The following is a 10,250-nucleotide window of genomic DNA, read 5'->3' as shown; positions in this document are numbered from 1 at the left end:
TATCCTTTCTATTGAGGACTAGTTGAAGACTTTTCGGTTTATGGTTTAAAAAACCTATTTTTCGATCACATTTTGACATCTCATCCGTTCAGTTTTTAGGTTTATATGAGTAGATTATTTATACAAATTTTCAACCAAATTAGTGTTCGTTAAGATAACAAACTAGATCAAATTAATAGACGAACCAAATCTGTCAAAAATGAACCGTTCAAGTTCATAATTGATAAATCACACTTATGAATGCCTTAAGGGTTTTCAATATAGCTGAAAATTTGGAGACATGATATACTCATAAATACCTATAAATTGAACGGTTAAGATGTGGATATAAGATCGAAATGTGAGATAAGCTGAAAAGTGTTTAACAAGTCCTCAACTTAAAAGTCCTCATTAGAAGGGCTTCCTTTTTTATAAGTAATTTCTTTTATAGTAACATGTAAGTAATTTCTTTTATAGTAACATGCATGGGATTACGACACCTAAAAAAACCTTGAGTGGTTGATTGTGGTTTACTATATTATACGTTATACGTCCCACTACTTGAGTAATTTTTCCTCAATTATCTTTATATTTTATTTTCCTTTATTTATTTAGTTTGTTGTTTACTGTAATGACCTTTGTTTTTATTTATTCCAGTTAACTCATTAAGGGTAATTATAACAGTTCATAATTTGATGAATTTCTTGATTGCTGGCTTTATTAATAGAGATTGGTTTAAGATGCTCCTAGCTGTAAGATTATCCAAAGTCAGTTAACAATCGTGTTAAAATTGTGATCATCTAATAATTTGTAGTTGGGGTATATGATACAAGTTACTACATCAGAGTCTCTCGTTTTGCTCCGTAAAAACATGTATGGTTTGGTAAAAACATTGATTGGTTTGGTCAAGGTGCCTAGTAATATAGAGTTCGAGTTTTAACTGCCATCAATTTGTGGCTAACATAAGAAGGATCCTTGTGATTTATCTTTTTCTCTTATTTTTTGTTTTTGTTTTTACTCTTGTTTAAACAATCTTATCTAATCAGAGGGACGGAGGGTTTGGTTTTCAAATTGTTTTTTATGTAATTTTTTCACTCTTATTTGAATATGATTTTAAATTTTTAATGACCACCGATAAGCTATATACACACGTATATACTTGTATATATAGTAGCCGCTAGTTTTTTTCTTCCATATAGTAACATAAGATGGCGGTCGTCTGTAGTCATTGCATCGCTCAAACCAGAAGAAACGCAGTTATGCCTCCCCCATCATGCCAAGCCCCAAGCGTTAACAAAGCGTTAACAAATGGCCTCGTTGGCTCAACTTCCTCTTTGTCCTGGCCCTCTTTGCCAACATGATCGGCTTTGCGCATATCATCGTTCTCGCGTGCAAAACTATTCTGAGATCATTTAGTGATTAGCAGACTACTGAGAAGCACGCAAGGCCGGATTACGCGGCGGCTAGTTGGGGCGCCACCGTAGTTGACCATTCGGAGCCTCTTCTCATGAAGGGCCGCTAGTGGAGTACGTCATGGGACGGGGTTCACCATAAAGCTAATTAGATGTTGAGCCCAGGGGCGGAGCCAGGATTAAGAGTTACGTGGGGTCTAAATATAAAAATCACTTTTTGTCATCGTAAACATCAAATTGAAATGTAAAATGAACAAATTATTAACATAAAGTAATGTTTTATGAGATTTTTACATATTAAAATTCAATGTTTGAGTCAATCAAGCACCAAAGTTAAGACTAAATGAATTTATTCGTTCCAATATCAAATTAAAAGAGAAAGAGTCTCCAAAATATCATATCAAAAGAGAAAAAATCTCCCAAATGTTATCTAAGGGGGGTTCAAATATAGTATAATTGTAATTGTTAAGGTAATTTAGTTAGCTAATGAATGAGGTATGCAAAAGCTGGCAGGGGTCTGAACCCTCCCAGACCCAAACACAATTCCGCCACTGGTTGAGCCCTAGTTTCGGAGAGCCGGGGCGGTGTTTTGCATTGAAAGGGAGTCGTGGTTTTGTTGTGGTCAAGCTAATGGAGCCGATTATGCCGGATGCTATTACTATTGAACATGTTTTGGGTAGCGTTGTTGATGATGCTCCTAAGGATTGCCGTGTTACAGCTTGGATGCAACATGGGATGTATGAACCGTATAGGAATGAGTTTGTTTTGGCCGAGTTTAGTTACGATGTTGGGAAGAGAAATCTTCGTGGGAAGATAAATGTTAGGACGTTTGGTGTGTCCAAATCGGTGGTGGCAGCCGACGATGAGGCCGTCGCTAACATGGTGAAGTTAGAGTTTGGATCCAACCATGGAAGGCTGAACTCTACCTGCATATATAGACTCCGAGTTCATGGTCATAAACCTCGTTTGTATAGTCCCTTAATCAAAGAAGCTTAGTTTTACTGGTTTCTTTTGTGGTTTTTCTTTGGTCAGCAGTGATTTCTTTTGTGGTTGTAGTTCCCTTTCAAACTTGCCTATTGATATGATCTAGTTTATGGTTACCCTTCTAATAAACTTTTTCTTATTTCATTTATAATCTGTCATTACCTCTTGATCATTGTTTAGAGCTACGACAAACAAAACTAATATTTTGTCTCATGAGTCATCGTCGATTTACGAGTTTTGTGTTTAATTGGATATGGCCGGATTTACTAAGCAACTATCACACAATATTATCACATGGTTTTCTAAAACGACCTTGCACTTGAAATTGTGACAATAAACCTTCTCACAGTTTTAGTCTGAATCTCAAAAGTGAATAGATAAACTTTTTTAGAGTTTCAGTCCGAATCTCTAACAATAATGTAATTATGGGTTGTTCAGATCCTTATTAACTGCATATATGCTACAACCCCTGATGAGAATGTAATTAGGATTTCAACCTGAAAAGGAATCCCATCACTACTAGAATCCAATTAGATCATGGATGGTAGGGATGGAGGCTTAACCTTCCACACAAAGAAATCCTATTCCTGGTAGGATAACCACACATAGTCGAACTCTATATAAAGGCCTCAGTGCCACCCTGATGTGTATGTTAGCAGGCCTTGGTTTGAGATTCGATTCGGGTCGGGTCCCCAAACAAACCACCCGTTACGTTTTATCTGTCTCCAGCGCATTATTACGTCGATTATTCCCATACCAACCCTTTGGCAACGAAAGTCACGTGTTCACATCGTACCGTAGAACGAAAATCAAGTGCTAATCACAGCCGTCCGTTGCCACCCGCGCTTTATATAAAAGCAAGATAGGGTGCCTTGGTTCTATACCATTCAACGCCTCCTCGTTCCTTAACCACCCTCTCCTTCTCCTCCAGATCTAGTCTCGATGGATTGTTCTCTGAGCAAATCGTCTTCAAATTCGATGACATCGTTTCGAGATCTACGTGTTGATGGTGGTTTTGGGCTCTGAAGCTTTTGTAATCATCTCAACGCTTTTTCAGCTGGTGTTCTTCATGATTCTATATAGATTCTCAGGTACAGATTTGCTTTTCTGTTGTTTAATATGATTGCATACTATAGTTTCTTAGATCTGCAACAATTTTTGTTCTGAAAGTTTTCTCATGCCTTAATCAGCTATGGCGAAGGAGCTAACCTCAGATCCAGATGGATCCCACGTCTTGGAGCTTTCGTTGAGGAGGCGATGTCGTTTTCAATTCAGATCTGATATTTCCGGTGGCTAAAGGAGGCTGGAGTTCATGGAAATCGGTTATTCGGTGTGTATAATTGTAAATTCTTGAATTGGAAGATATCTGAAGATAGCGAGGAGCTTTAGGTGTGATTGTTGATATGGATGTATAAGATATCGGCTAGGATTGGCTCAGTTGATGGGTCTGAGTCCTGGACCGATCTTTGTCATCCGGCCTTTGCCATGGCAGGTGCGCTTGCATGGCAGGTCAAAAAAATTAATAAAAAAGAGGGTTTTGGTGGTTCGGAGGGGAAGACAGCATGGGAGTTTTTTTCTTTGTGCCCAGGGTCTTCTCCTCCGGTGTGTGCTCTGTGTCCTGCTTTCTTTATTCTGCTTTATATTTGCCTGCCTGCAAATCACACTCGGATTCTGGTCATCAGCAACAGCAATACTCAGTCACCAACGAAGGTATTATGCACCTAATTCTATACTCTATGCATATCTGCCCGGTTACAGGTTCATAGTAATGCTCAATTGATCCTTTGATACTCCATATGTGAACGGTTGCATAGCGAGTACTTCGTATAATAATGCTAGTTTAATCTCGTTCACAAGGTAGTTCATATTTTGCTGGTTATACAAATTCAACTATGCTTAGTGCTGATCTACCTGGTTATACAAGTCCAACTAGTCATGGCTCTTAATAAGTTTAATTAGTCATATTGTTCTTATCATGCAAGTTCAACTAGTCCTGGTGCTTATTATACAGTTCAACTAGTCATGTTAAAGACATTGAATTCAGTATTTTTGGCATACATTATATATATATGTGAACTTAGAAAATTCCGTATGATTACAGTTTGCAATAAGGAAGTTTCTGATCCACGCACTTAACTTTGAGGTAAATCTGTTTACATAGTGATCTGTTTGCCCTGCAATCTCTCTGCACTCTGAACATTCATTACACTGTCTTATTTGGCTTTGATGCTAATGAACAATTGTTCGGATGCCTTTACCAAGTTGATAAATAAATTCTGTCCTTTGCAAGCTATATATAAATTGAATTGATTCTGAGGACGATTGATGGAATGGTTTGAATTCTAATTCTACAGTGTTCAATACATTTCATTGTAGATTGATGGAATGGTTTGAATTCTAATTCTACAGACATTTCATTGTAGCCAGTGCAAATGTGTAATTCCTCTATATATAGAGTACGCGATTTTAGGTTATGCAGTTTATAATTGTATCCATCAGTTCTTGGAGATCTGGATGTAGTCAACAGCAAGAAACAAGTTGAGCTTCTCACATCCTTTATTTTGAATTATCAGAAAAATTGTTATTCAGCGGTGTGTACAAATATTAATATTTGTACGTTGCATATTCAGAGGTTTGCCATTTGATCTGCACTGGTATTAATTTACCTTGTTTTATTTTCATTCATACAAATTCTCATACCTTTTGCTTTATTACAAATATTAATGTTTGTACATTTGATATACAGAGGTTTGTCATTTGATCTACTGGTATTAATTTACTAGGTGTTTTTTTTTCAGCATGCATACAATGTTATATACTGTTCTTTTTAAAAGCAAATATGGGATGAATGGTGAAATGTAAAAGATGGGGGATGTGATAAACTAATAATCCATGAGGGAGTATGTGAGATCATGAGGGAATCGTGTTATTCATTATTTATATACGATCTGGATAAAGGGGAGATCGGGGGGATGGGAAGGGTGACCAAAACGGGATAAGTATTTTCGGGCGAAGACATTTGAAAAAAATTGATACAGCGGCTGGTTCAATCAATGTTAATTTAAAACCCCAGTTTTTTTGTTATGAAAAAACCGTAAGTTATAAGTATTAAGTGCATCATTTTAGGTCTTGTTGTAGAACGTAGCCCTTGTGAATATTTGGGGAGGTGGGAATCTAGATCGCTATGCTAAAAACTGGCCCTTGAGGAATCGTAATAAAGATCTGTAAGCTCAAAAATGGTAGAGCGCTCAAAGCCTTTGGGCTTTTGAGAGGATGGTGGTTCAAATCCACCCTGATCTCCTAATAGTTTTGGCCAAAATTGTTACCTCTTACAAAAATATTTTGTTCTTCTTTTGATAATATTGGTATGATTCTATTCGTATTAGGGTTACGTAATAGTGGAGAAGTGAAAGTGTGAATTGTGTGGTGAAAAATTACCATATTTGATAGGTCACGCAAGTTGAAGGCAATAGAGTATGCTAACAAACCGCTCTTTAGCCGCTCCTCGAAATCAAACGTTAGCCGTAGATGACCAGGATAAGTTAATCAATAATAACCGACCATCGCATTAGCGGGCAATATAAAACCACAATTAGGGTTCGAGGTTGTACCATGGTGAGTCCTTTTCCTCCTGTTCTCATGGCTCTCGAATTCGATGTTGTCGCTTCGAGATGTACACGTTGATGGCGGTTTGAGGATGTGGAGCCGTTGTATCATACAACTTGTATGCAGTTTCTCCTGGTGTGTTCTTCTGCCTCCGACTCATATCAACCGGTTTGTTTATCCTTCTATGCTTTCCGTTTTGCTTAAATTTCATTGTGTTCGTTTTCCTTCTGCTTAATTTCATGGTACATGTGTTTTTGTGTTTTAGTTCTGCTTAATTTTGTGCTATACGTTATGGTTCTGCTTAGTTGCTCGGTGTATGCTTTGTTTAAGTTTTGCTTTAATTTCACGCACGATGTCTATGTTGGTTTGTTTCTCTAAATCTTAGACATGTTGTTGTCGGTGAAGCTTTTAGTGTGCTGAACAACTATGGTGAAGGAGCGCTTGTCCAAACCGGTGATGTTGCGCGTTGATGTCTTTCTGCCTTGATGGCATAACTGTAAGATGATTTGGATTGTGGCTGTAGGTATCGGGACGATAGGCTCTGGGTTGAGGGGTTGAGGCCTGGACCGGTCTTTGTCATCCGGCCTTTTCCATGGCGGGTGCGCTTGCATGGCAGGTCTAAAATATTAATAAAAAAGAAATTTTTGGTTTGAGGGGGAGACGGCATGGGAATTTTTAGCCCAGGGTCTCTTTCCCTCTGGTGTGCTGTGTGTCCTGCTTTGCTTGCCTTCTATGTTCTTGCACATTCAAACCAGACGCATTGGATTCTTGGAACTTCCACAGCAATAAGTCGCTATGAGGTAATAACTGCAATCCTGTCTAGTTCACTTATTGGATTGATTTGCATAATTTGCCCATTCACACTGCAACTCTCTTATGATGCATGCGTGCCTTTCGTTCTGATAACAAGCGATTAGCATTCAACTGATTCAAGCATTCAATTATCGCACCAAAATTATCTGTACCCTGGAAATTTCTTAATTCACATGCATAACATGACAGTAATTTGCCCATTCACAACTCCCTTATCATGCTCGGGTGCCTTCCATTCTGAAAGTAAGCAATTAGCATCCAGTTATCGCACTTAAACTATTGGCGCTCTGGAAATTTCTTTATTATGATGTACAATTGTTCATGCTATGCTCTTCTTATCTTCAATTTCAATTTCGGCTCAAAGGCATATTGATGTAGTAGTACATTGATGACTGTTTGCTGCGTGGAGTTGGGCAAACTTTGTCTGTGAAATTGAAAGAAACAGTTTAGATTCGTCAGTTACATCTACTGGTTACAGTGACCGTGCTCTATTTCCACGTTATTTAGCTTATCTGCGTGGTTCTTGGATGTGAACAGTTTGGGAATTCCATTGTGCAAGTTTAATTTAATAATGAATCCTCATGTTACAGAATCTGTGCCAACTATCTGATCCTTGACTCTGTTTATAAAAATGCCGAACTTGTATGTGGGATGCATATGCATCCTCTGAAATCAAGTGTATTATCATTAGCTGTTCGTGGTGCTAGGCCTGTATTGGAATTTGCAAGGTGTTGGTTCAGAAGTTCAGAGGTTGCATGGCCTTTTGGGGACGTTGGTTTCTGATATTTCAGAATGATGTTACTGTCGATTTCAAGCAGTATGCTTTTCGAAGATCTGACATCATGAGGTGATTAAAAGCCTCTTAAGAGGAGTACTTCCACCGTATTTTTTCTTGTTATTCATACATTTTCAGTTCGTAATGGCTATGAATTTATGATCATAGAGTACATTTCTTATCATTCTCGTGATCAGTTTTCACATTGTGATATTTCATGAAGTTGATGTGAAGTTTTTATTGTTATATATCAATGTTTTGGACCATCATCTAGTTTATGTCTCATCTTAAGATATATTTACTATACCATTCTGGGTACCAGATTTCTCATGATCATTATCCTGAACGTAATTGAGATAATTTTTTCAAAGCATCATTTACAGAAAAGAAAGCTGGGCTACTTGTCTATACCAATATATCAGTTTGCGGTTGATCTACCAATGGAGAAATATAGGAAGGAGGGTAGTTTAAGGATGTGTTATAGATATGGCTACTGTGCAGAAAATTGTGTAGATGATTGATTAAAGCATATGTTTGAGCCTTTTTTGTTGTTGTTGTTGTTGTTGTTGCAGGCTTGGAAGATTAAAACTAAAAGCGATAGATGCGATAGATTCAATCAAATTTCTTGTCAAGGTGAGTTGTGATCATGTTTCTAGTTGAAAGTTATGGGCCATTGGGGTAACACTGCATTATCAAATCAAGATTTGTAAAGCTCAAAAATGGTAGAGCGCTCAAGCCTTTTGGGCGTTTGAGAGGGTGGTGGTTCGAATCCACCCAGATCTACTACAGCCTAATACTTTTTCTTCTTTTTATTCATATATTTTGTAACCATTTACTAACGTTATGATATGGAAGCCTAAACGTGCTGAGCCGTCAGCCTAGGTTAAGTAATGTCTTTCAAATCCTGCCTCATTTCTGCATTGTAGACTCTGAGGGGGTTTAACTTAAAATGTGAACTTGGGAAGTCCTCCCTGCATAGAGGTTCCTTTTAAGAGGGGCCTCCATTATTTACAGTCTTGCAGCTTCCCCCATCAATACCTTGTCTTGTAACATTCAGCTTGCAGCTTTTTTCTCAAGTGGATTTGCTTGCTTCTCAAATTGCACAAAGCTCCACTGCAGTCTGTACTTGTCTCTGGAGTTTGTTGCTTCTATTTTGTGTAGTTGGGTCTTTTTTGGTGAGTGATGGAAGCAATGCCTTAATGTGTAATAGCTCCAAATATGTGGCTTTCAGAGGTGGATCGTATTTGTATCCTACCAGAATCTCCAACACTGAGGAATTGAAAAGAATCATTATTTTTTAGTCATTGATGTGTGGTATGCAGCATCCTAGTGTAATTTTCTCTTGTATATAATTGGGTTGGAGATCTTGTTGTTCATTCTCAAATCTCAACCCATGCCCTGCCATTCATGCCAAGTTTCATGTTCCAACTATTTGGTCTCAAACACAGAGGGACCATAGCCGAACTTATTGATGCTAGTGACCCTTATTCACCTCACCAATTCTCAAGGACACAAGGAGATTAGCCCTCTTTCTATTCTTTTAAAATCACTAACCAGCTTTAGTCCTATAAGGTTGTGGGAACTAGTTCTGCAGTAAAGAACACTTGGCCCTGTATTTAAGGCTTGAAGTTCGAAATTTGTATAGCTAAAAAATATAGGTTAGAGGGTCATTTTCCTTCTTCATCCCTCGATGACACGCTTGAGTTAGTTTTACAATCATAATGTATGCATTAAATGTTGACACCGACACATACTAAACCGAGTATGAAATTAAAGACTTCCATTTTTACGACTTAAGATAATATATACATTAGTATATGTCAATAAACCAAATTATAAAATCAATTTGAATGGAAGCTCTTCTAGTGAGAATTCTAAAGTTAAAGATTTGGTGAGAACTTAAGTTAAGGACTTGGTGGGTGAGAAATTTTCGGTTTATGGTTTAAAAGACCTAATTTTCGATTAGATTTTGACATCTCATCCGTTCAGTTTTTAGGTTTATATGGGTAGATTATTTTTATAAATTTTCAGCTAAATTGGTATTCGTTAAGATAACAAATTAGATCAAATTAGTGGATGAACCAAATTTGTCAAATATGAACCGTTCAAGTTCATAATTGATAAATCACACTTATGAATGCCTTGACAATTTTCAATATAGCTGAAAATTTAGAGAAATGATCTACTCATAAATACCTATAAACTGAACGGTCAAGATGTGGATATAAGATCAAAAGGTGGGATAAGCCGAAAAGTCCTCAAATTAATGATCTTCACTAGAACGGCTCTCCAATTTGAATTGTAGTTTAGATGACACAAATCTTATTCAATAAAATAAAGCCAAGCCAAATATTAATACTGATAACAATAATTTTCAGACACTGTCACCAAATCAAGTTCTCTTATCCCATCACTTGACTTTTGTGCACACATCTTTGTAGTTTGTACCTTTCAAGCCAAAGTATCATTTTCATGACTTCATTTAACTAGCACGTACAACATTACGTTGTTCTGCTTCTGATGTAAATAGCTTAGCTGCTTAGCAGCTAGCGTTGGATCATCAACATGTGTTGCATTAATCAAAGTTTAACTTCCCACAAACTAGATGAAGGTTTTGACTTTGTAACAGATTTGAGAATTGAGGATTTCCCATCTATTCCTCAACGATTTGGGTCTAATTT

General features: G+C 37.3%; 2 non-coding genes across 2 annotated transcripts; both read left to right on the top strand.

Moving 5' to 3' along the window:
• The first annotated feature begins 3,257 nt into the window (after window positions 1–3,257).
• LOC101302490 lies at window positions 3,258–4,464 on the top strand. The gene is made up of 2 exons (XR_183709.1): window positions 3,258–3,466; window positions 3,566–4,464. It is a non-coding gene; the product is annotated as an uncharacterized LOC101302490 (transcript).
• Window positions 4,465–6,640: 2,176 nt separating this feature from the next.
• Window positions 6,641–8,784, top strand: LOC101302295. The gene is made up of 3 exons (XR_183708.1): window positions 6,641–6,781; window positions 7,385–7,641; window positions 8,142–8,784. It is a non-coding gene; the product is annotated as an uncharacterized LOC101302295 (transcript).
• The last annotated feature ends 1,466 nt before the right edge of the window (window positions 8,785–10,250 follow it).

This window comes from Fragaria vesca, linkage group LG1 (genome assembly GCF_000184155.1).
Source record: "Fragaria vesca subsp. vesca linkage group LG1, FraVesHawaii_1.0, whole genome shotgun sequence".
In the NCBI taxonomy this organism is placed as follows: Eukaryota; Viridiplantae; Streptophyta; class Magnoliopsida; order Rosales; family Rosaceae; genus Fragaria; species Fragaria vesca.
This window is presented reverse-complemented; position numbering and strand designations above follow the sequence as displayed.